Source organism: Lithobates pipiens, unplaced genomic scaffold (assembly GCF_037356315.1).
Source record: "Lithobates pipiens isolate NorthernLeopardFrog02 unplaced genomic scaffold, aLitPip1_a1.2 Scaffold_19, whole genome shotgun sequence".
In the NCBI taxonomy this organism is placed as follows: Eukaryota; Metazoa; Chordata; class Amphibia; order Anura; family Ranidae; genus Lithobates; species Lithobates pipiens.
This window is the reverse complement of record NW_027507764.1, coordinates 220,844,284-220,869,958: the sequence shown is the minus strand read 5'-3', so window position 1 is coordinate 220,869,958 and position 25,675 is coordinate 220,844,284. Positions and strand designations below refer to the sequence as shown.

The window sequence follows — 25,675 nt, the reverse complement described above, 5'->3', positions numbered from 1 at the left end:
GCACCGATGGGGCTGCACTGATGGGCACTGATAAAGTAGCACTGATGGGCACTGATGAGGTGGCACCAGGGTGGCATACCTGGTGCTGGGCATCCCTGGTGGTCTGGTGGCGTCCCTGGTGGTCCAGTATGGGCGCTGATAATTGATCAGACAGACCCCCCTTGTCAGAGGAGCAGCTGATCGGCTCTCCTCTACTCGCATCTGACAGACGCGAGTGAGGAAAAGCCGATCAACGGCTCTTCCTATTTACACTGTGATCAGCCGTGATTGGACAGACAGAGACTCCGACAGAAACTCTTTACCGAGATCATAGTTGTGGGGTGTCAGATTGACACCCCGCAACAATGGTTGCCGCGATGCGCGCCCCCGGGCGCGCATATTACGCCCATTCAGGATTTTTAAACCACTTTGCAGCCGTCATTTGCCTATAGGGCAGGTGGGAAGTGATTAAAGAGGTTGCAAACCTCCAAAAAAAAAAACAACCTGCAAGACCAAGGCAAAATATGTTAAAACTAGTATGTATCGCAATACTTACCTCAGAACAATGCCATGAATTGGTGCTGACACTCCATGTACATGTCCAACATCTCCCACTGGAGTTTCCGAGTCTGTGGCTGTGCACTCTAATTGACCAGAGCCGCGATGATGTCACTCCTGCACATGTGCGTGGGAGCCACTGGTCACAGCACAGCTACTAAAGAAACTGCACAAGTGGCCCATTTTTTCAGTGCACATGTGCCGATGATGTTGGCAGCAGCGCATATACTGAATATCTCCAAAACTGTACAAGTTTAGGTGATATTCAGGGTACCTACAGTTATAGGCTTACCTGTAGGTAGAAGTGGTGTAACAGAGTTTAAAACCACTTTAAGAGGAAACTAAAGCTGGTGGGTGATTCAACCCACTGGAATATAACTATAACTGAAAAACCACATCTGGTTTTTATTTACCCTTTAAACCCAATTTATGGAAATCTAATTTCCTACAGAGAAACCCCCAAAAAAGGTTGATTGTGGCTAAAAGGTACCCTGAAATATATACAATTTTCTTAGACTTTGTTTCTGAAATTAGCAGGAAACATACTGGTATGTGACTGTGCCTGTAGCCTAATAACTAGATTCCTGCATTTTAAGAACATCAAAGGTATATCATACTGACGTCTGATGATCACTACTATTTTTACAGTTAATGTCACTTTTGTGCTGCCCTTTGTTCTTCAGAGAGTCTGCTGGAGAAAAAAGCTGCACCTGAGGACATGCGATGCAAGAATTTCCTTGATCCAACTTTATAAATTCTGTTGATTTGTTTTCTCCACCTCTTCTGCTGCTTCATAATCATTTTCAGTAGTTCACTAGATCAAATGTCATCGGGGGGTTGGGACTGACATGATAAAAATACGCACTGCTCCTCTACCAAGATGACAGCTTTCACACAGTGACATAGAACAGGGCAAGTTCACCCTAGTTAGTCTACAGTATAGGTCTTCTTTAACCACTTCAGCCCTGGACCATTTTGCTGGCCAAAGACCAGACCACTTTTTGTGATTCGGCACTGCGTCGCTTTAACTGACAATTGCGCGGCCATGCGGCGTGGCTCCCAAACAAAATTGATGTCCTTTTTGCCCACAAATAGAGCTTTCTTTTGGTGGTATTTGATCACCCCTGTGGTTTTTATTTTTTGCGCTATAAACAAAAATAGAGCAACAATTTTGAAAAAAACGCATTATTGTTTACTTTTTGTTATAATAAATATCCCCCAAAAATATATAAAAAAAACATTTTTTGTCCTCAGTTTAGGCCGATATGTATTCTTCTACATATTTTTGGTAAAAATATCGCAATAAGCGATTATTGATTGGTTTGCGCAAAAGTTATAGCGTTTACAAAATGGGGGATAGTTTTATGCCATTTTTATAAAAAAATATTTTTTTTACCAGTAATGGCGGCGATCAGCGATTTTTATTGTGACTGCGACATTATGGCGGACACATCGGACATTTTTGACACATTTTTGGGACCATTGTCATTTATACAGCAATCACTGCTATACAAATGCACTGATTCCTGTATAAATGACACTGGCAGTGAAGGGGTTAACCAGTGGGTGGCAGTGTAGGGGTTAAGTGTTCCTAGGGGTGTGTTACTAATTGTTGGTGGCTGGGCTTTCTTTTAGTGAACACTGATCTCTACTCCAATCACATGGAGCAGAGATCAGCGTCACTTGTTGCTAGGCAGAACGGGGAGATGCTGTTTACAACGGCATCTCCCAGTTCATCCGCCCTGTGAGATGATCGCAGGTATGACCGCGGCGATCGAGTCCGCAGGACCCGCGACCGGACTCACGGGGGTCCCAATCAGCGAGCGAGCCGCCATCGGCGCGCTCGCGATGGCAGGGCGGCATTTAAGATTGGACGTACCTGTACGCCAATATGCCTGCCCGTGTCATTCTGCCGACGTACATCAGTGTGCGCTGGTCGGGAAGTGGTTAACTAGTTCAGCTAATGCACCTGTTTACTCATTATGAACTACAGCTAATTGAATATTACAGGGTAATTGTCTTTCCAGAGGAGATATTCTTCTTTAAAGCTTATGTGTAGCTAAAAAAAAAAGTAAAATACAACATGGGGGACATTACTTACTTTCAGTAGGATGTGTGCCTTGTGTTGCTGTGTCCTCCTTTAGATTAAATCTTCCTCCTCTGATACTCCCCATCCTCTCTACCATTTTTTTTTTCCTTTCAGCTAAACCTAGGCTTTCATAAGAATAGCATGAATTTGTAAAATAACACATTTTGGCCATTAGATGGAGCTGATGATCTCAGGAAATAAACACTTATTTACTTTGATCATTAGCTCCATCCAGTGGGCATAATATAGAATGTCCAATGTCCAGGAGAATTACATTTGTGCTCCTTCCATAGATGACATAGCTGACAGTACTATGTGCACATTTTTTAGTATTGATTATATCTGTCTGGGCTTTTAGAACACATTCTGTTAATTGCTCCAGAAATTATACTTTTGAAAACATACGGGCAGGTAGTCAGCACAACGCACTGTGAGGCCTGGAAGGGAGCCATCTTTTGTGCTCCTGCATAGCTTTCTTTCCACGTCATGTTGCAAATAGAGCTTCTGAAGGACCCTGGACAAAGCCAGTATGTGTCCAATGAGAAAAAAAAATTGTGTAATGAGGGGCGCTGAAAATTGAACACTAATAATACCTAGCCGTTGGAACTATGGCTAAGTATGCATGCAAAAAAAAAATATTTTTTTGTTAAATACGATATAAAAAAAATTGACCTATAATCACCAAACGCATCTACACAAAAAAAAAAAAAAAAAAACCCAACGTGAAAATATTGCTATTAAACATAAAAGTCCAATCATAAATAAAGTCTGAAAAAATGGAATAAGGTACATAAAATCTGTGCAATCCTGAAAAGAGATATATATATATATATATATATATATATATATATAAATGTCCTCATTTATGATCATGATGATCATGATCATGCGCAGAAATTACTTCCACTGTGCAGATGAAACCACCTTCACCAACTGTAACACACACCCAAATGTGCTCAAAGTATGGATGTCTTCTTAAAGCGGAGGTCCACCCTAAAGTGGACCTTCCGCTCATCGGAACCCTCCCCCCCTCCGGTGCCACAATCGGCACCTTTCAGGGGGGAGGGGGGTGCAGTTACCTGGATAATCCAGGTAACTGCACCCACTTCCGGGATAGCTCTCTGCGGAAAGGGGCGTAACTTACGCCCCTTTCCGCAAGTGCCCGCCCCTTCCCGCAAGTGCCCCGCTGCCTGCTGGGAAACACACAGATCCCAGAGGCAGCGGGGAGCGTCCTTATTGCGCAGTGCGATTCGCGCATGCGCAGTAGGGAACCGGGAAATGAAGCCGAAAGGCTCCATTTCCTGATTCCCATACCCAAGATGGCGGCGGCAGGACCCGACAGACGACCTAGAGATCGGCTTCGGGTGCCGACATCGCGGGCGCGCTGGACAGGTAAGTGTCACTATTTTAAAAGTCAGCAGCTGCAGTATTTGTAGCTGCTGGCTTTAAAAAAAAAAAAAAAAACGCGGAGTCCCGGTGGACTCCCGCTTTAACAGCAGGTGTTTGACCTTAATGGTTAGAAAAAGGTCAAATGCGCTTTCTGCAAGTATTACTTGCTGTCTCAACCAAGCATTGTCCCATGCAGAGTTTATGCACCTCCTCTCCACCAGTATATGCCAGCCGGGGTATTTATGCAAAGAAATCAGGCAGCAACATAGTATAAACCCATTTTAATAAAACATATGATGGTGCCAACACCCGGCACTGGGGCTAACGAGCGCATACAATAATGGAGAAACCGCTCTGTGTCTGTATACTGCTACAGCGTGCGTTCCAGCGCTGATAGACTTGCGTAACCAGGCACGCCTCTAGTATGTGTCCAATGTTTGTGTTTCTGTAGAATTTTGGCCACAGTGCTGATGTAATTGTGTGTTCCAGGAAGTGCAGGCTGCTCCTTTGCTACTAGCCAGCCAGTGATTTTTACTATGTGATTTATGGTACTTTTGAATGTAAGTGCAACCTTTTTTCTTAATAAAATGTTTAGAAGAGTTATACACTATGAGGAGCTTTTCCTTTCATGTTTATTATGGTCTTATCTGGATGCCATTGATATGAGAAGCACAGTCCATATCCTTACACCTAAGTGGATCTTGTAGTAAAGCCTTGCTAATACCCATATGCTCATCTGACCTCTTTTTGATTAGAGGGTACATTCGATTTGGTAAGCCTGATTCTTTACCAAGGTGGTGGTGTCATGATTTGGGAGTTCTGAATGCTAATTGGATGTTCACTACTTTCATTTTCATAGATTTTTTTTTTTATAGATTTTTGTGCACCTCTTATGTACTTTCATTGGTGTATTTGCACTTGGATTCTGTTGTGCATAGGTGTTATACAATCGATTATATGATATTCATGTTGTCATTGTAGAACTTAATTTTATGTGGTTTGATTTTTTGACTTTATTTTGATTATCACTGCTTTATAGCATGGCTCTTTTTGATATATATATTTCAATTTGCATGTGATATAATAAGAGGATAGTCAGCAATACCTACAACAGTGCTACCTTATCCACTGGCTGCCCTTGGGTTATATAGCCGCTGGCATATAAAAAAAAAAAGGCCCTTCTACCCTAATTTAATGGAAATGCTGTATAAATATAAATAGTACAACAGCAACTTTTAGATGCTCTTTACACCTTCACATTCTGGGGTTGATTTACTAAAACTGCAGAGTGCAAGATCTGGTGCAGCTGTGCAGAGAAACCAATCAGCTACTAACTTCAGCTAATTAAGCTTTGACAAAAGAAAACAAAAAAAAAACAAAAAAAACATGGAAGCTGGTTGGTTTCTCTCCAGAGCTGCACCAGAGTTTGCACTCTCCAGTTTTAGTAAATCAACCACTCTGTGTGTTAACACACCTTGGGGTCGATTTACTAAAACTGGAGAATGGAAAATCTGGAGCAGCTGTGCTTAATAGTCAATAAGCTTCTAACTTCATGCAAATAAAGTGTAGCGCCAACAGTAAGTGCAATAAAGTCCTTTAAATACAAAAGTCCTGTGAAAAGGAAGAGTCCAGAAAAACAGAAAAAGTCCCACTGTTATCCTAATAGGTGAGGGGTGAAATCAACCATGCATTGCCTTAACACACATGCTGATTCTTCTCAGGGTGCTTAGATGACCAATCACCAACATTAAGTGAACTCAAAGCTCACCAGGAAACATGGCTACCATTGCAGCAGCATTAAAACCTGTGGTATATAAGACATCCCTCTGGAGTAAATGCAGAAGTCTGTATCCTATAGCTCCTTCTGACACACTCCAACTAGGGCAAACAAAGCTCACCAAGAGCCCAGAAAGATCAGCAATAGTGTGGTATTTTATTAATGTCCAAATAAAAACATCATGATATATGAAAAATGACATAAACCTACATAGGAAGTCACTGCCAACCGCAAGATCATGCAGCAGCATGATGTCAGCATCAGAAACTCTTCCCAGCGCGTGTCTCCCACTTAGACATTATCAAGGGGTCCTCTAGTGGCGACGTCAGCCATCTTTAAGGAGCCTTGCCCAGTCCTCCCAATCACAAGTGTAGATTGGTACTACTATATTGCCAAAACCAGAAGATGTAAAACAGACATATTTTCTTTGACCCAGAAGTAGCTATCAGGCCATTTTTAAGTTGGTTCAAACATAGCAGATCGGCCATAGACATTATGGATAAGTAAAAAGATCATATGAAAGATAATAAATGAATAACTTACAAAAAATTGATCTACAAAACAATGCCAATTACCTAGAGTATCCATTACATTACAACAGATGATCTTTTAAAACTGTTTAAAAATAGCCCTATGAATGGGTATCCATGGCAAGTATACCAATCAATGTATAACATTATCATAAATAAGCATAGCTAATAAAATATCAACAGTAAAATTTCAGTGACACCTGAAAATGAATAGCTATAAATTGACATACATGTGAGTGAAAATACTTTGTTATGAATTAAATTACACCTTAAAGGGGCGCTCCAAGATACATTCTAAAAATTTTACAAATATAATAATATTTACAATGTGACTAAGGATCTAGCCTAGAAGTCCCCCCACCCCCTCCCCCCAAAAATCAACTGACAAATACCAATCAGCATATAAAAAAAGTAAAAAAAAACAAAAAAACATAAAATTGAATTTTGACAAAGATATGAGAACTAAACATATCAAAGCGTTAATAATCCCGTAAAAAAATATAAAAGAATATAACTAAAATGCAAGGGGAATCATATATTTAAAAAAGGGCATTATCTCTAGAATGGGGACATGGAAGATTGTCCAGACACACCAGGAATTAGAGAGCAGGTGGATAATGAAAGCTTATTTAGTATCAGTAAAACAGTTGATGTTCCAATCAATGTTCAGCCCATAAGGGGCATACGTCTTGAGTTCTTAAATCCACTGTGAATTCCTTTTGGCATACATAACCATAAGGCCTCATGCACACTGGACGTTAAAATAACGTTATAAAAATGGCAGTAGCTTTACAGTAAGTTTTTCAATGTTTTTGCAATAGCATTTATTAGCGCTTTTAGCATTTTTTTGCGTATTTTTTTTCAATGGGTCCAAAATGTCAAATGCTGGTGAGATGCGTTTATCAGCGTTTTTTTTAAGTTGAAAACAGCTGAAAAACTCCTCTCAGAATCCATTGTTTTTTTTTTTTTTTTAACCACTTAACAACCGCCCATTGCCGATTAACGGCTTCAGGGCGGTTGTTTAACTCTGAGAGGCCGTTAATTAACGGCCTCCCAGAATTCTGCTCTCGCGCGCCCCCTGGGGCGCGCACACGAGAGCATCCGTGACCGCTGGGTCCAGTGGACCCGGCGCATCACGAATCACGGTAAACAGCCGCTCATCGCGCCCGTTTACCACCCTGCAACACCCTGCAACACCCTGCAACACTCTGCAACACTCTGCAACACTCTGCAACACTCTGCAACACTCTGCAACACTCTGCAACACTCCGCAACACTCTGCAACACTCTGCAACACCCTGCAACACTCTGCAACACTCTGCAACACTCCGCAACACCCGCCAATACCCTGCAACACTCTGCAATGCTCTGCAACACCCGCCAATACCCTGCAATGCTCTGCAACGCAGTACTCTGCAACGCCATACTCTGAGATACCCAGCCATAGTCGGTGATACCCTGCAATACCCAGCCATAGACACCCCCCCCCCCCTCCTGCCGCCCTCCGCCCTCCGGTGCTTCTACCGAATCGCTAATACGATGAAAGCCAGAATCTTTTTTTTTTTTTCAGGCTTCCCAGCTTAGAGGTGAGATGCGGGGTCTTATTGACCCCACATCTCACTGTAAAGAGGACCTGTCATGCCATATTCCTATTACAAGGGATGTTTACATTCCTTGTAATAGGAATAAAAGTGATCAAAAAATGCAGAAGCGAACGCATACGTAAGTCCCGTCCACATATGAAAACGGTGTTCAAACCACACATGTGAGGTATCGCTGCGAACGTTAGAGCGAGAGCAATAATTCTAGCCCTAGACCTCCTCTGTAACTCAAAACATATAACCAGTAAAAAAAATTTAAATCGTCGCCTATGGGGATTTTTAAGTAGCGACGTTTGGCGCCATTCCACGAGCGTGTGCAATTTTGAAGAGTGACATATTAGGTATCTATTTACTCAGCGTAACTTCATCTTTCACATTATGCAAAAATTGGGCTAACTTTACTGTGTTTTTTTTTTTTTTTTTTTTTAAGCACAAAACTGTTTTTTTTCCAAAAAAAAGCATTCGAAAAATTACTGCGCAAATACCGTGCGAGATAAAAAGTTGCAAAGACCACCATTGTATTCTCCAGGGTGTTTGCTAAAAAAACATATATAATGTTTTGGAGTTCTATGTAATTTTCTAGCAAATAAATGATGATTTTTACATGTAGGAGAGAAATGTCAGAATTGTCCTGGGTGCTCCAGAACACCTGATGGCGCTCCATGCATGTTGGGCCTCTGTATGTGGCCACACTGTGTAAAAGTCTCACACATGTGGTATCGCCATACTCGGGAGTAATAGCAGAATGTGTTTTGGGGTGTAATTTGTGGTATGCATATGCTGTGTGTGAGAAATAACCTGATAATATGACAATTTTGTGAAAAAAAAAGTAAAAAGAATCTTGATTTTGCAAAGAATTGTGGGAAAAAATGACAACTTCAAAAAACTCATCATGCCTCTTACTAAATACCTTAGAATGTCTTCTTTCCAAAAAGGGGTCATTTGGGGGGTATTTGTACTTTTCTGGCATGTTAGGGTCTCAAGAATTGAAATAGGCCGTCAGTACTTCAGGTGTGATCAATTTTCAGATATTGGCACCATAGCTTGTGGACTCTATAACTTTCACAAAGACCAAATAATATCCACCAATTTGTACTTATTTTTACCAAAGATATGTAGTGGTATAAATTTTGGCCAAAATTTATGAAGAAAAAATTACTAATCTGCTAAATTTTCTAACAGAAACAAAGAAAAATTCATTTTTTTACAGAATTTTCGGTATTTTTTCTTTTATAGCACAAAAAATAAAAAACCCAGCGGTGATTAAATACCACCAAAAGAAAGCTCTATTTGTGTGAAAAAAAGGACAAAAATTTCATATAGGTCCAGTGTTGCATGACTGAGTAATTGTCATTCAAAATGCGAGAGCACCGAAAGCTGAAAATTGGTCTGGTTATTAAGGGTGTTTAAGTGCCCAGTGGTCAAGTGGTTAAAGACAAAAAAATACCCCAGACAAAATCTGCTGATAACAGCCTATGTGTGCATGGACACATAGGATAACATGATGGGGAGTTTATTGGCTGTAGAAAAAAACATCTGAAGCCAAAAACCGCTGCTGTAAAAACGTCCAAAAAAATCCAGTGTGCATGAGGCCTAATACCAAAACCAGACAAATACCCAACTGACTGTGCTAACTATGGATCCATATCTCAATTAAATTTGGACTTAAAAATTCTTGCAAAAATTTTACCCAACAGGATTAGACCATTTCTGGAGAAACTTATCGGACCGGAGCAGTTGGGCTTTATGCCATGGAGGGAAGCGAGAGATAACATAGTAGAAACTCTTAACCTATTTCACAGAACACAATAAAAAAAAATGCGTTTTATTGTCACCAACGCTGAAAAGGCCTTTGATAGAGTACCTTGGGACTATATGTTCGCTACTTGCACACATGTATAGGTCTCGGCCAAAAGATGATGAATTGGATATCTTCCCTATACAATGACCCCAGAGCACAAATTAAAGTCAATGACACCTACTCCGATCCAATAATAATAAAAATGGAACCAGACAAGGATGTCCCCTTTCACTACTATTATTTATTCTGACCTTAGAACCACTAATTAAGACAATAAACCAACAAAGCGCAATACATGGACTTAATTTTGGTAAAAGAGACTATGAAATAGCGGCCTATGCTGATGACTTACTGTTTTATGTAACCCAACCACATATCTCACTTCCCAATTTAAACAAATGTTTCTAATACTATAGATAACTTTATAACTTTAAAATTAATCAAAGTAAATCTGAAGCTATGAGCTCGACCCTCTCAAACAAGTCACAGCAGTGGGTGATTGATAACTGCCCTTATAAATGGGAAAAAACAGCATTAAAATATCTTGGTATCAAACTCAACCCAAAATTAGAACACCTCTATAACCAGAATTTTCAACCATTACTAAAAAGGATAGAAAGTGACCTTAAAAAATTGGAATTCCAAAAAATTCTCATGGTTTGGCAGAGCTGCCATCTTAAAGATGACCGTTCTGCCAAGACTAGTCTACCTATTTCATGCCCTATCAATAGAAATACCAACTGCCTTCTTTAAAAAATGGCAGCCCAAAGAAACTTCATCTGGGCAAATAAACAACCACATATCCAAATGAAACTGTTACTTACCCAAGTCAAAAGGAGGGATGGGTATCCAGGCTTAAAAAAATATTATTATGCAACAAACTTGGCCAGGATAATAGATTGGCATTGCCACAATAAGAGAAAATATTGGGTGGAACTTGAAAGATTTTGGTCAAACTCACATATACAGTATCTCCCTTAGTCAAACCCTTCGCATTACCCACCTATAATTAAAATCCACCCACTAATAAACATTACCTTAAAAATATTCCATAAAATTGCCCTCTCACACAAACTCTCTACATACTCAAGCCCCTTATCATCAATAACAACCAATCAGGATTTTCGCCCCAGACAAGAGAATAATACCATACCCCAAATCACAGAAAATACACCCTTTTTAGACTTAAAATGTTTACATAATGGAAACATGAAATATTTCCCAAATTTAAAGAACGAATGCGATATGAAAACCCCAACCTTCTGGTCATACCTACAGATACATGATTTCATCCAAAATAACAAACAAAAAGATCTAATGACAAGACCACTCACAAATCTCGAACAAATTTGTTTTTCAAACTTTCAAACTCCACTATGAAAAGCAACCTCATTATCTTACAGCTGGATCTCCCAGCCAACCTCCGACTCACCAGATAGATTTAATGAAATCTGGGAAAAGGAGCTCCAAACCCAAATCTCAGATGAGCAATGGGAAAAAGCTGCTGCCTTTAACCACAAATGCTCCCTGAGCACTAGAATTCAAGAAATATCATACAAAATACTCGCCCAACGGTATGTTCCACCTGCTAAAATCAAATCCTGGTCTCCTCAAGATCCAGACACCTGCTGGAGATGCAACAAAAGTAGAGGAACTTTTCTACATGTTTGGTGGTCTTGCAAGAAGATTCAAATGTACTGGAAACAATTTAAGACATGGATAATACATATCACTAACACAAACATAAAACTTGACACAGCATGTTGCCTACTACACGTAAACAAACTTACCTACAAAAAGTATAAAAATTAATTGTCACGCCACCTCCTGAATGCAGCCAAGGCATCAATTCCTAGACGTGCAGAGTGAAATATTTCATTTCGGAAATTCGTTTTCGTCTGAAAAATAAATGTATTTAGTTACTCCCAAAATTCGTTTTTATTTATTTTGTTTTTCGTTCAAAAACTGCATTCGTCCGAAAATCCACACGAATTATGGTTGAATCTGTCTTTGAAGGCTTATGGTGTCTGTCGAATGTATAAAGAAGATTCGACAGAGCTGCTAAACTCTATATAGTCTATAGGTGGAGCATTTGACTCCGGAACTGTACAATTGCCGTGTCGTACAGTTTCGAGGCTCCGTCGAATATTATTATAAACATGTGTGTTTTTCATTGCTTTGTCGAATCTCTGTCGTTCATGTTGAATGAATGGTCTAAGTCTCACAGTGTCAGGTGTCAGATAGTGAGTGACTAATAACAAATATGGCAGCAACCCATTGTGAGAGTGACATGGAGGCATTGGAGGACGTTCCTGGGCCATCTACAAGTGTTTCTGTATATATATTATATACTCGTTCAAACAGAAACTGATGGACTGGTGATAGCGATCATTGATCAGACAGGTAACAAGAGTCTATAATAATAAATCCCCCCCACAACACAGGCAGCCTCTGAGGCTATCACAACAATACTAGCAGCAACACTTTATCACTATAAGGTTCTCAAACTAACACAATAGCAGCAGATTATTAGGAAAAAGCTAAGTTGAACTGTAGCTTTATTCACTATTGTTCTGCTGCTGTGCTTATGCTTAATAATAATTCGGGTTCTCTGACAAGTGACAATTCAAACGGACCAGCTAAGATTGACTGTCGTCTGAAATGATTCAGTGTCTGTGTCTCTCTCTGCTAGCTATCGTAAGTTGGCTGTACGTGTGTACTTAGTTCTAGCTATTTTACTGCTCCTCCTCTTTGGTTACAATCAGCCAATAACATTCATCATCATCATTATTTTTATTTTACTTCCCCCACCCAATTCCAGAATCTTTTCTCTCTGTCGAATCTTTTCTCTCTGTCGAATCTTTTCTCTCTATGTCCAATATTTTTTCTCTGTCGAATCTTTTCTCTATATAATCTTGGACTAATAGAGGTTAGGCACATTCGACCACAGGTTCAATAGACACAGATTGTTATTGGCAGAGTCACGCCGAATCTCCTATTCTATATCGAACTGTTGTAACAACGAAAACGAAAATAAAGCATTTATTTATGTCGGATCTTTCGTTTTTCGGATTCTGCGCTTTCGTTATCGTTTCGAAAACGAATGCACATGTCTATTAATTCCACCACTATGGAAAACTAGAAGATTGGCTAACGGAAGACAATGATATAGTCGCTATCAAAAAAGAAACTACAACACAATTCCATAAAATATAGAGACCATAGTACATGTTCAAACTATCTGATCAATATAAGAGACTAAACTAACAGAAACATAAGCCTACAAACTAAGACCAGTATGTTACCCAGAAACATTTGCAATTTGGAATTTAGCAATCATAACTCAATCAATAATACCCCTTTTCAGCCCCCCCCCCCCCCACTACTTTTAGTAAAATCTGACAAGGATTAACCTAGTCCGTATAACAAGTAACTTCCCCACAAGTTAATGTTACAATTACTCATAACCTAAAAACTCAAACTATTTTTCTTTCTGTATATTTAAATGACCAACTTGTAAAGATTATGCATCTGGATACAGTCATTTTATAGTATATGAAACATATCATTGTTTATATGCATTTCTACAGTTTTTTCTTTATATAAATGTAAATTGTTAATATACTTTTGTAATTTTACATTTATACAATAAATCTTTATTTCAAAAAATAAATAAAAAAATCCACTGCATCTTTAATTTTGAAGCCTCCCTGGTTATGTTATACCCTCTCTAATGCAACTTTGAGTTATCAATCCCTATGAATGAGATTTCCCTAGGATCCTTTCCCATGAAAATCCCTAAAGTGGGCTGAGAGGCTATGATTTTTAAACCCCCGTTTGATAGTGTAAACATACTCTCTTAAACGGTCTCTCAAGCACCTTGTAGTTCTGCCTAAGTTTCGCTTACCATGAGTACATTAAAGAAGGTAAACTACATATTTAGATGTACAAGAAATAAATGCATCCACATTATACTTACTACTATACATATACGTACTACATGTAGTGAAGTTTCTTATACTTATGATCCTTCAACCGACTTCTAACTTCAGCTTGTTCAGTAAAGATTTAACCATTTCAGCTCCAGAAGATTTATCTCCTTCATGGCCTGCCCATATTTTGCAATACAGCACTGTGTTACTTTAACTGACAATTGCACGGTCATGCAACACTGTACTCAAATACATGTATTGTGCTTTTTTTTCCACAAATAGAGCTTTCTTTTGCATTTTTTATTTTTTGTGCTATAAACAAAAAAAGACCGACAATTTTGAAAAATATATATATTTTTTTTACTTTCTGCTCTAAAACATACTCAATACATTTAAAAAAAAATCTATTTTCTTCATAAATTTAGGCCAATATGTATTCTGCTACATTTTTTTTTATAGAAAAAAATCCCCAATAAGCATATATTGATTGGTTCACACAAAACTTATAGCATCTACAAACTATGGGATATATATATATATATATATATATATTTTTTTTTTTTTTTGGTAATAGCAGTGAATAGCAACTAATAGTGGGACTGGGATATTGCGGCTGACAAAACGGACAACTTACTGACACTTTTGACTTTCTTTGGGGACCAGTGACACTAATACAGTGATCAGTGCTAAAAAGTATACACTGCCACTGTACTGACAATGGCAGGGAAGGGGTTAATATCCAGGGCAATCAAAGGGTTAACTGTGTGCCTAGGTTGTGCTTACTCACTATGGGGCAGGTGCTTTGACTGAGGGGAAGGCAAAGATCCATGTTCCTGCTTTGCAGAAACACAGGATCAATGCCTTACCTTCCGAAAGAACGATAATCTGCCTTGTTTACATAGGCAGATTATCATTCTGCCTGTGTAATCAGTGGGTGCCGCGGACATCAAGTGCATGCGCCCCAGACCTGAAAGTGTCAGATCACGTACCTAGCCAAACCACAGTATATCTAGGATGGGAGGTCGTGAAGAGATTCATTTATATTTTGGGAGGATCAAACCTGCCTAGTCTCTCCGTCTTGAATTGCATCCTACATGGGCATAGCATAAGGGGGTGCAGGGGTCACAATTGCAACCCCGTCCCTAGCTCCAGGGGGCCCTTGCAGCCTCCCTGTCATATTATCATATCCTCCACAAAATCCAGCTCCGATCTGCCCTAGGGCCCCACAGCCACACTCCAGTACTGGGTTTCTACTTTGCCTTCCACAGTCCACACCCCTCTGTTCCCATTGGCAGGGGAGAAGCTGTGAGCCATTTCCAGAATGGAGAGGAGCACGATGTGAGAACAGTTTAGGATGGGGAAGTGTATGTGTTGTGTGCTGGCAACATGGAATGGTAACCATGCTTAGCAAGGCAAGAGGAGGAGAGTGCCGTCCTGTAGCCACGATGGGCCCGATGTCACTGGTGAGGTATGACACTGCTTAGTATCTCCTAGTCACCAGCTGGGATTCTCTGTACCCCCCACCCTGGGATGTCTACTTACCCCATTTCCCTGACAACTGGGGGAAAGACACACACCTCTGGGAGGTGACCTTCCCCCAACACCTGCCAATACTGACAGAGAAACCTTCAGAAATTGCTAAAACAAATCCCTTAACACCTCTTTGGGGGGCCCCTGAAGGACTGCAGGCTCCAGTTTTTGTGTCACATGGCTTTTTGCCCTTCCAGATCTAAGTTGCCCCCCAAAGCCCCTTGACCACCCCCTCCACCCTGCATGCAATGCCCGGCTGCTGAGCTCCTTTCCCATTACTGCACTCTATATTGTTCCTCCTCCACAGGGCTAAAATCACATTCTTTAACACAGCCAGTTAGCCATGATCTGCACAGGTTGTATCTGACTACTGCAACTACACTGCCGTTCCGACCAGAGAATTTCACAGGTCAGCAACATAAAAGCCAGATACTTCCTGTGAGGACTGACAGACTGTGTGTAAAGGAATGTGTTTTCAGCCCTGTGTAGTGTGGGCGGGGGAGCTGTATACAGTGCTGGGATGGGAAAAGAGCTCTGCCAAGTGACCTGCCAGGGGTCCCCGTCCTCTGATTCTCCAGCGGTGATCCCTGTCCTCTTATTCTCCAGTGGTAATCCCTGTCCTCTGATGTAAAGAGAAACTCTGGGAACTCAAAACTCTTAAGCCACTTTGAGTATCTTGGCTTGCGGTGAATGTATCTGCATGCACGTTAGAAATAGGGGGGGGGGGCCCAGGTCATCTTTTGCATCGGGGGGCCCACAAGCTTCAAGCTATGCCTCTGGCATTATAGTTAGTAAAAACACTTGTGTGTCCGTAAATATTTCTTTCCAGTTCATGATTGTGACATATTAAACTGAAAAAAAAAATGATCTCAATAATAAAGGCTTCCCCTCAAAAATGCAAACATGCTTGACTTTGCACATGCATTTAGCGTTCATTCAACAAAGAGACCAACATTTCTGTGTTTCTGTGCCAGTATGGTTTATGGGGAAACGTTTTCTCATACAAACGGGACATGCACACACTTTTATGTGCTGAAATGCCACAAAAAGTGTTTAGTAAAAATTATTTAGAAGTGTGGCGCATTATTGATGACTTTTCAGAATGCAACTAGACAAGCTGTCAAGAGCCATAGTAAGAAGGAGTATCCTGTATTCATTACCAAATTAAGAAAAATAATATATTATAGAATACAGTTTATAACACCAATGAAGATGAAAACAACTGAAGTTGCACTGGGACCTTGTCCACTTGGTATACAATATTTTCTACGAACGTCTGCACATCCATTTTGGATATGTAAAGAATTGTTCATGGCAATGTTAGCAACTTTTTTTTAATAATCCTAAATTGCTATGTAAAAATCATTCAAAATAAGCCGTGCTAGCTTGTTACACTCTTTAAAGTGGTTGTAAACCCTTACAAACCACTTTGACCTACAGGTAAGCCTAGATTAAGGCTTACCTGTAGGTCCAAGCAATATCTCCTAAACCTATATGGTTTAGGAGATATTTGCCCGAAAACGGGCACCGCTGTCTACGGCGCATGCGCCGTAGACAGCGGCGCGCAGGCGCACTGAACGCGGCAGTTCCAAAAATGGAGCTGCCGCATTTGTCGACTCCCGTGCGCATGCGCGGGAGTGACGTCATCGCGGCTTCGCCGAATGACAGCGGCGGAGCTGCGAGACGCCACTAGCAAGATGGATGCGGCGGACTACAGGGGACAGCGCGACTTCGCTGGCTCCTGTGTCAGGTAAGTGACACATAATGGGCTACTATGAGATGCATAGTAGTCCATTATGCTTTACCTTTGCAGGGAAAAAAAGAGGAAGTAAACTCATCAGGGTTTACTTCCTCTTTAAGAAATCAGTCTGAAAGGTGCATACATCTGGTGTGGGTTGTGTTCAGCCCCAAAATGTAGCTCTCATGCAGACATACAGTTGTGTTAAAAGGCCATTTTAGAGGGTAGGCCCTCATATACATAGGGCAGTTGAAAACCTTCTCTGAACGCTGGAAACTCTGACAGCTGATAACCGACAGTGAAAAACATTTGTTTTACAAATAAGGTACTAGTGCGCACAACCCAAAAAATGTTATCCTAAAAATAACTACTCTAATAATCAATATCAAAGGAAGCTGCCAACATAAATAATGTTCTCCACACTATCTAATCAAATAAATATAAAAAAGTATGTAGCGCTACCTTTTTAACCACTTGACCACTGGGCACTTAAACACCCTTAATAACCAGACCAATTTTCAGCTTTTGGTGCTCTCACATTTTGAATGACAATTACTCAGTCATGCAACACTGGACCTATATGAAATTTTTATCCTTTTTTTTACACAAATAGAGCTTTCTTTTGGTGGTATTTAATCACCTCTCAGTTTTTTATTTTTTGTGCTATAAAAGAAAAAAGACCGAAAATTCTGCGAAAAAATGAATTTTTCTTTGTTTCTGTTACTACATATCTTTGGTAAAAATAAGTACAAATTGGTGGATATTATTTGGTCTTTGTGAAAGTTATAGAGTCCACAACCTATGGTGCCAATATCTGAAAATTGATCACACCTGAAGGACTGACGGCCTATTTCAATTCTTGAGACCCTTACATGCCAGAAAAGTACAAATACCCCCCCAAATGACCCCTTTTTGGAAAGAAGACATTCCAATGTATTTATTAAGAGGCATGATGAGTTTTTTGAAGTTGTCATTTTTTCCCACAATTCTTTGCAAAATCAAGATTTTTTTTCCTTTTTTTTTTTTCCCCACAAAATTGTCATATTATCAGGTTATTTCTCACACACAGCATATGCATACCACAAATTACACCCCAAAACACATTCTCCCGAGTACGGCGATACCACATGTGTGAGACTTTTACACAGTGTGGCCACATACAGAGGCCCAACATGCAGGGAGCGCCATCAGGCGTTCTGGAGCACCCAGGACAATTCTGACATTTCTCTCCTACATGTAAAAATCATCATTTATTTGCTAGAAAATTACAGAGAACCCCAAAACATTATATTTTTTTTTTTAACAAAGACCCTGGAGAATATAATGGTGGTCATTGCAAATTTTTATCTCACACGGTATTTGCGCAGCAATTTTTCGAACGCGTTTTTTTGGGGGAAAAAACAGTTTTGTGCTTAAAAGAAACAAAAACAAACAGTAAAGTTAGCCCACTTTTTGCATAAAGTGAAAGATGAAGTTATGCTGAGTAAATAGATATCAAACATGTCACTCTTCAAAATTGCACATGCCCGTGGAATGGCGCCAAACGTCGCTACTTAAAAAATCCCCATAGGCGACGCTTTAATTTTTTTTTACTGGTTACATGTTTTGAGTTACAGAGGAGGTCTAGGGCTAGAATTATTGCTCTCGCTCTAACGTTTGCGGCGATACCTCACATGTGTGGTTTGAACACCGTTTTCATATGTGAGCGGGGCTTACGTATGCGTTCGCTTCTGCATGCGAGCACATGGGGACAGGGGCGCTTTGCGCTTTAAATTTTTTATTTTTTTTTTATTGTTCATTTTACTTTATTTATTTTATTTTCCCCAAAAATAAGTTTTTGATCACTTTTATTCCTATTACAAGGAATGTAAACATCCCTTGTAATAGGAATATGGGGTGACAGGTCCTCTTTACAGTGAAATCTGGGGGTCAATATGACCCCACATCTCACCTCTAGGCTGGGAAGCCTGAAATAAAAAAAAAAAAAAAAAGATTCTGGCTTTGATCGTACTGGCGAGTTGGTAGAAGCACTGGAGGGTGGTGAGGGGTGGGGGGGCGTCTATGGCTGGGTATTGCAGGGTATCACCGAGTATGGCTGGGTATCTCCGAGTATGGCTGGGTATGGCAAGGTATTGGCGGGGTATTGGCGGGGTATTGCAGAGTATTGGGGGGTATTGCAGAGTATTGGGGGGTATTGCAGAGTAATGGCAGGGTACTGCAGAGTAATGGCAGGGTACTGCAGAGTATTGGGGGGTACTGCAGAGTATTGGCGGGTACTGCAGAGTAATGGGGGGTACTGCAGAGTAATGGCAGGGTACTGCAGAGTAATGGCGGGGTACTGCAGAGTAATGGGTGGGTACTGAATTGTAATGGCGGGTACTGCAGAGTAATGGCGGGTACTGCAGAGTAATGGGGGGTACTGCAGAGTAATGGCAGGGTACTGCAGAGTAATGGCAGGGTACTGCAGAGTATTGGGGGGTACTGCAGAGTAATGGCAGGGTACTGCAGAGTAATGGCGGGGTACTGCAGAGTAATGGCGGGGTACTGCAGAGTAATGGCGGGATACTGCAGAGTATTCTGGGAGGCCGTTAATTAACGGCCTCTCAGAGTTAAACAACCGCCCTAAAGCCGTTAATCGGCAATGGGCGGTTGTTAAGTGGTTAAATAAAATGCCTAACAAGTGAAATAAATGACTAGCTGTAATCAAAATAAATGTGCAAATAACAAAATACTGTGCTTCCGTACACATGCACAACACAATTGTGTATAATATCTGAGAAGTGCAAAATCACCTATATCCAAAGTGATACATAAAAATCGCATAGAATGTGCAAAAATCGCAAAATACTGTGTAACTAAATCACAATAAAAATTATCTAAAAAAGAGAAAAAAAAATGTCCATATACAGATATAAATATTCAAACTAATGTTCCAGTGCTTGTTCAATGAACTCAATATCCAAACGTGATGATGTGTATAAAAATCATGCCGTGTAAACATAGATGAAAAACGTGCTTCACAAAGATATGTGGGACAGTCCACCTTCAGTGCTCCACCAGTGCACCCCCCCCCGTTTCCCCCAGCCTCTCACCTCGATGGAAGACCCCTCAGGGTCAGACACACATGTAGGGGAAATTGCTGATATGGCTCCTTTCCAGTAGTTCAGCCTCACATAGTATTCCAATACCAACGATCATAGGGGAAGAAAGGGGACTCATGTGTAGAAACGTATAATTTATTAAAAATAACATAAAATTTGTTTTACAGCTTTTACATACCGAGTTTATGTGAGTTTAGCAGTTATGAGCATTTGAGGTTAGACGCGTTTTTTTCGTTTTTTTAAAGATAACCTCAGGAGACCCTCCCAAATGCCCACAATGCATGAAAAACAATCAGTACTTATGGATTAACTATGAATTCTCTCTGTGTCTCTCTCTGTCTGACTCTCCTTATCTCTGTTTCTCTCTCTCTCTCTCTCTCTCCCTATCTCTATCTGTGTCTGTCTGTCTCTCTCTGTCTGTCTGTCTGTCTCTCTCTGTCTGTATGTCTCTCTCCCTCACTGTGTGTCTGTCTGTCTGTCTCTGTGTCTCTCTCTCTCTGTCAATCTCTTTCTCCCTGTCTATATCTCTCTCTCTGTCAGTCTCTCTTTGTGTCTGTCTCTCACTCTCTGTGTCTGTCTCCCTTTTTGCCCGTCTGTATCTCTCTCTCTCTGTCTCTGTTTCTGTCTGTCTCGCTGTGTCTGTCTGTTTGTCTCTCTCTGTCTGTCTCTGCCCCCCCCCCCGCTGGTGACAGAATGATGGGAAAATTTTGTTATTCCCATATCTTACATGTTCTCCTTTAAAAGCGTTTATAAAGAAAACGTGCCTATACTCAGGTTACAGCTTTTACACGAGTTTACAAGCAGTTACAAGCATTTGGCATTTGAAATGCCAGTAAACTACCATCCTGAACGCGATTTATCTGCTTTCAAAAAAATTCCAGTAAATTAATCTGACGCAAAACTACTATAAACCACTTAGGGTGCATGTACAGATAAGATAACATAGAGGAGAGTTCAGGGGCTGCTAAAAAAAACGCCCAACTGCTCCTAAATGTCCATTCATCAGCTGCAGTATACATGAGGCCTTAAAGCGGTTGTAAACCCACATGAATAAAAAAATAAAAAAAAAACACCTGCAAGACAAAGGCATAATGAGCTAGTATGCATAGCATACTAGCTCATTATCTAATACTCACCTGAGATCAAAGCCCCCACTGTGGTGCCCGTACACAGCACCGGCCAGCGAAATTTCTCCCCGGAGTTACTTCCTGTTATCACAGCTCCGGTGCAGTGATTGGCCGGAGCCGCAATGACATCACTCCCGCGCATGCGTGCGAGAGCCGCCAGTAACGCCATACTCACTGAAGCAAACAGCATGTATGTGCCATTGCTTCAGTGCGCATGTGCCGATGACAGGGGATATCTCCTAAACCGCGCAGGTATAGGAGTTATTTGGGGTAGCTACAGGTAAGTCTTATTATAGGCTTACCTGTAGCAAAAAGTGGATTGTAAGGGTTTTAAACATAATATTATCACTATTGTGAGGGGTTAGCTCGGCAGCGGGTGTGTGTGACCCCCTGGATGGGTTCACAACACAAAGTCAGGCACAGCAGACAGCGGTGTAGGTTCAAAAAACAAAAGATCCGGTTTATTTATGCTCCATGCAGTGATACATATAACAGCCAAACAAAATAAAACAAGAAAATAAATCCTGGTCAGCTTGACCTCTAACTACACACATAGACTCCCTGTCTAACAACTGGGTACAGCCTTGTGCTGTACCAGTCCCTGCCTTTGTTGTAAAGGTTTTGCCACACAGGCGTTAACTCACCGCACAGTACAGGTGACACACTCCCCAGTCTATACAACACAAAACTGGTTCCAGGATGGAGCATCTCCCTATGCATGCTGGGGTTTTTTGTAGAGGCCTTAATGAGCCCACTTGCTTCAGCTGGGCTCATTAACTCTTCCCCTCTAATTGTAAAAGTCTGCATAAAGCCTGAATCTAGGACACACATATTTACCATCCTGGATACAACCAGGTGACTTCACCTGCCTGCTGCCACACTATGCATTGGATGCAAAAGTACATTCAATGCAGTGTGTGTGTTTTTTTGTTTTTTTTGTAATGTTTATGCCCACAACACTTTAGGGAGGACTGCTGGGAGTAGCCATAAAGAACAATTGAGAGCCATGGTTCCAACTGCTGAATTTTCCCTGCTGCATTGCATCATCCTGCCCCCTTTTTTTCCCCCACCCAATGCATGAAATGAACCATTACACGCAATGCACACTGTCAGCAACTTTCTGAAATCAGGACACAGACCAAAAAGAGGGATAATTGAGGAGGAAAGAGGAGCAAAGGGATTTGGTTTTAAATAAGGGACAGTTGACAGTTATGCTTTTAGACCCAGCTAACAAAATTCCAATAACACACAGAGAATGAATGATACCCTGCCCTTCCTAAACTATGGCATTTATAAGTGTAGTAAAATAATTATTACATTTAAATTAAATTAATCAATTATTATTAGAAAAATAAGCATAAAAAAAGTGACGAGTGATTGTTTTGACTCTTCTTTCTCAGCTCTTTTATTCACATCACAAGCTGTTGTATTGTAAATTGTAAGGTGCTTGAGGGCTTAATAAAGCCTGTGTTGTATCCTTTGCCTTGTTACTTTATAAATTAACATTTTAATGTAATAAGAGCAGCAAAGCTATATTTTAATTAATGCCGTGCTCTTGGTTGTCCCTCCCAAACTGTAATTTCTTTGTTGCAAGCCCACCCCAGAACCTGGCCAAGCCTTTCTCAAAAACTTTCTTTAGAAAGTTAATGTAGTACTTCTTTAGAAAGCTAAAGTAAATACCAGACGAAGTTAGTGTAACTACTTGAGCTTTGCCCTTTCTTTCATGATGCGGGAAAATATGTTTGATGTTCTTGTCAAAGCTGAATTCCAGGCAGATGTAACGTCCAAATGAATGCAGATCTGTAAGTATTAATACACCATCAATTTTCTTTTTTTAAAACAAGCAAAGTAACTGAATTTGACTTAGTAATAGCCTCTTTCAGCTTACTGTACAACAGAGCTCAGAGACAGGGTGTACGAAGCAACACAAGAACCAAATATGTTTGCGGTGCAAGGAGATGAACTCATCTGTGTGCTGTTTCTTCTGTCATTGTCCAGCCACAGTGAGGGGATGAAACCTGTAAGTGAAATAAAATGGAAGCAGAAAAAGGTCCGTTTCCATCCTCTGCCAGACAGAGCTGTTCTGTGTTGCAGAGCTGTGCTAATCCTAGAACTGAATGAACACAAATACAAATTCTTTGTTCAGTAAAACAGCTCACATTCTTCTATGTGTTTAGCTGTTTGCCTGGAGTCTAGTTAGGGTCTGTGTTAAATTGTTACTAAATCCACAACAGTAAAATCAGTCTGTGTATGCAGCATGCTTGTAATACTCATTGTGGCACTTCAGGGGTTAATCCTCTGCATTGTGTAAAAAGGCTGTTTTATCCTGTATGCATAGATCCTCCCCCTCCTGCACTGTCTATCTGGGGAAAGCCAGCTAACACAGGCAGAGTAGCTGACCTTCACATGCTCAGTTGTGTCTTTTATGCTGGAGAGAATATTTACTTGTTGATCAGAGCTAGCCAGGTCACATGATATTGACATCACACATGTGGGCGTATATACAGGCTGCAGTGGAAATTTCCTCCTTCCTGAACTCTCGTACTGGAGAAATTGTACAGTTTATTATGTAACTGTGGTATACAGATCCTTCAAAAAGGTATATAGTGGCAGTATTTTAATGTTATAATATGATTTATAAGCTATAGGCACCGCGGGGGAGGGGATGGACTATTTTAATATTACTGGGTTTAGTAACACCTTAACATTACTTTTAAATCCAAAAGCAAATCTGTATGGACTGCGACCTAATGGACACTTAATGTGTATTTTCCACTTTTGTAACAAAACAGACATAGTATTTACTTTATATTTACTTTATATGTCCACTTTCACATAGCATAACATAAAAAAAATGCAGCTTCTTTCCTGATGCACCATGGCAGCACACACATTGGGTTGTGACTCCGCCTCCACAACCTGATAGGACTGGTTAGCTATAAGATTTGAAGAGGAGTCCACCGTTGCATTCTCCTTTTTTTCCTCCCCTGAATGGATTATCGTTAGTTCGATCGGTTAGCAATATGGAACCCCTTACCGCATCGCCCCAACTAGGTTCAGCCTCTCCTACCTGGAAGCCCTGGCCGTACAGTCTCTAAAGGAGCTAAAACACAGGGGTCCCCACTCTGATGGTCTCAGGGGTAGAGGAAATTTACATTTATCACAAGCCTTAAAAAGGTTTTTTAAATTTTGCAGCGGTCATCCTCCTATCTAATTTCGGTCTCCACCCCTCTCTTCCTAAATCCACTGTATCCTTTTTTTCACTTTGGATTGCTGTCATACCTTTTCTTTCCTTCTTTTTTTTCTCTTTCTTCTTAATTTCGCCTCCTCTGAGCATGCTGAGCCCTGTAATCCTACGGCGGGCTGCCCCCTCTTTCATGGCGGCCGCGTTAGGACGCTCGGTGCTCAGGAAGTGACACTGGCTCTGTTTCCTTCATTTGCCAGTATCCAGGATGGCGCTGGGCGGCACAGGCAGCCAGGGCGCAGGCAGCCAGGGCGCGTACGCGGTGGTGATGTCATCCCCTCAGCGACAGTGGTTTATTTAAAAACTTTTTTCCTCATTTAGCTGCTGCTTGTGATTTATACACCACTCTCCATCCCGGTTTGCTCACACAGCCTGCTGCCTTGCAAGACAAGTCTGTCCTAGCCTCTGGTAAGCCAGATTCTCTATTTACTCTATGCTAGCACCTGCTGCTCATACTCTGCATTTGCTCTCATTTTAAACCTCTAATCATAGGTATACTTTATTCTGCCCTATGGAGACCGCTTCTCCAGTAAACCATCCAAGAACTACAAGTTAAGGGGACGTATGGATTCGGTAAGTAGTGAAGAGGAGAAAAGAGAGCACTGTCATTAATACCTCTCATTCTGGTAGTTCTGGCAGTTTCGGGGTCATCGCATTCCAAACGAAAGGAGTGTTCCCCCTCAAGACAATCCCATTCTCAGCGAAGCCAGTCAAGTTCCCCCCGTCACCGCAGAAACTCGTTGTCCTCTCACCAGCATCGAGAGGAACACCATATCCAACCTGCGGTTAATACCTGTTGGGTTTTCGGGGCACAAGTGCTACCGAGTAAACTTGTGTGCCAAGTCTGTTTGGACGAAGCGACCCACAACAAAGAATCAAATGCAAGGGAGGCGTCCAACATAATAAGAGAATCGGTTAAAGAGTCAATTATGCTGGTTGCCGCATATGAACCAATTTGATCATCTAATTCAGCCTCAACTTCATACGTCCCTCAAGTTCCAGACGATTCCCCAGGGGAAGACGAACCTTTGACCCCTACCGTATTCGATTTTGCACTGATAGAGCCCTTTGCAAAATCAGTAAAAGAGGCGATCGGTTGGGAGGAGGAGAAGGACGCCCCGCCTAAGCTAAGGAAGTATTTTCCTAACCTGAAAAAAGATCCTGAAGTTTTCCCTTTTATCGAAGAACTTGAAGAGCTTATAAGAGACGAGTGGCAAAAGTCAGAAAAAAAATCCGGACTAAATAATAGGTTAGCCAAGCTCTATCCACTGAAAGAGCC

At 40.9% G+C, this 25,675-nt stretch overlaps 1 protein-coding gene across 4 annotated transcripts in view; it reads left to right on the top strand.

The window, feature by feature from the left end:
• The window catches only part of ITPRID1 (ITPR interacting domain containing 1), a 208,048-nt gene that overhangs the window by 36,343 nt on the left and 146,030 nt on the right, over positions 1 to 25,675 (top strand). Inside the window, exon 1 of one of the 4 annotated variants that reach the window (XM_077491715.1) lies at positions 22,898 to 22,954. The exons of the other annotated variants lie outside the window; for them this stretch is intronic. The gene's annotated coding sequence lies outside the window, so the exon portion shown is untranslated. Of the gene's footprint in view, positions 1 to 22,897; positions 22,955 to 25,675 lie in introns of those variants that run through there. 4 annotated transcript variants of the gene reach the window in all.